This window comes from Drosophila miranda, chromosome 4 (assembly GCF_003369915.1).
Source record: "Drosophila miranda strain MSH22 chromosome 4, D.miranda_PacBio2.1, whole genome shotgun sequence".
In the NCBI taxonomy this organism is placed as follows: Eukaryota; Metazoa; Arthropoda; class Insecta; order Diptera; family Drosophilidae; genus Drosophila; species Drosophila miranda.
The window spans coordinates 16,518,814-16,520,075 of record NC_046677.1 but is presented as its reverse complement, the minus strand read 5'-3'; the positions used below and the strand labels follow the sequence as shown (position 1 = coordinate 16,520,075).

The following is a 1,262-nucleotide window of genomic DNA, read 5'->3' as shown; positions in this document are numbered from 1 at the left end:
GCGAAATAATGAATAAATAATATATGTTTTTTCTGATCGATCGCATCTTTTTTTTATTATCTCTATATTTTACTCATATTGGCGAGAGAGCGAGGCGAGTGAGCGGTTGCTTGTTAATGCTTACATAAATATAATTCAATAGAGTGGTTATGTATGAAAAATTACACATTTTAAAGCCAAAATATTCTATCAGTGGGAATGAAACAAAATTTGAAAATTGGTTTCGCTCTTTTGTAATAGTGATTTTCCTATACGTAGACCAACCACTGTTTATTTGTTGTAGGATGCCTACCAGACAAAGCGGAGTATGCAACATGGCCGCGGTCAGAGGTTATAGAGTGTTGGGCTATATTGATAATTACCCAGCGCGCCCGCACCAGGAACCGTCGAACGAAAATGAAAATCGATTTTTTTCCTAATGCAATATATCTTGGCTATTGTATAATTCGTAGAATTTTAAAATTTTGTAAACAAATCTCGAAAACACTTGTCAGGTCATGTTTTGTCTTATATCTTTAAAGCCTTATGTTCCATTGTTGCTGAACTTTTTACTGAATACAGGGAAATTTAATAACTTTTTGTTAAAGGTGAGAAGTGTTCAATGTTTTTTATTATGTGGCACAATACAAAAATAATTACTATAATCACAGTTCACGAGGAACATACGAGAGAGAGACGCTTTTTTAGAGAGACTTTTCCAAAGAGACTGATATATAAGAACATCGATATACGCTTCTGAGCAGCAGGGTTGCACAGTGATAGCTCGATAGCTCATTATCGTGGCGGTCACTTTGAACAAAAAGGTACATAATTATATATAAAACAATACACTCGACTTCATCGAAATTAAATATGGTTCCCTTCATGGTTTGACTTTGACACTTCTAAATAAAAGCGGCTATAGTGAGGGTCTATGGCGTCCTCCCCTGGGAGAAAAATGAAAAATTAATGAAAATAAAGGACTGGTCACTGTATGTTAACTAAGTTATGTGAAAAAAGCACTACCTCTGAAAAAAACTATAAAAAAAACGAGGGGGAACGTTGTGAGTTGGTGCGGACACCGCACCTCTACATTTATACCCGATACTTAGTCAGTATGGCTCTCCTCCGGCAGACGATGCGAATATTGAACGACACGACAAAGAGTGCGTGCGAGAGAGACAGAAAATCAGTCTGAGCGTGACGTCGGGCGCTGCGTAGCCAGTGCAAATTGATTTGTTGCTTTTGGCTACAAAAATGATCCGATCCGATCCAGATTCAGC

General features: G+C 37.3%; 1 long non-coding RNA gene across 1 annotated transcript; it reads left to right on the top strand.

Annotated features, from left to right (window-relative positions):
- Nucleotides 1-145: 145 nt before the first annotated feature.
- On the top strand, nucleotides 146-972 carry LOC117189050. Its single transcript, XR_004473105.1, has 3 exons — nucleotides 146-587; nucleotides 651-803; nucleotides 896-972. It is a non-coding gene; the product is annotated as an uncharacterized LOC117189050 (long non-coding RNA).
- The last annotated feature ends 290 nt before the right edge of the window (nucleotides 973-1,262 follow it).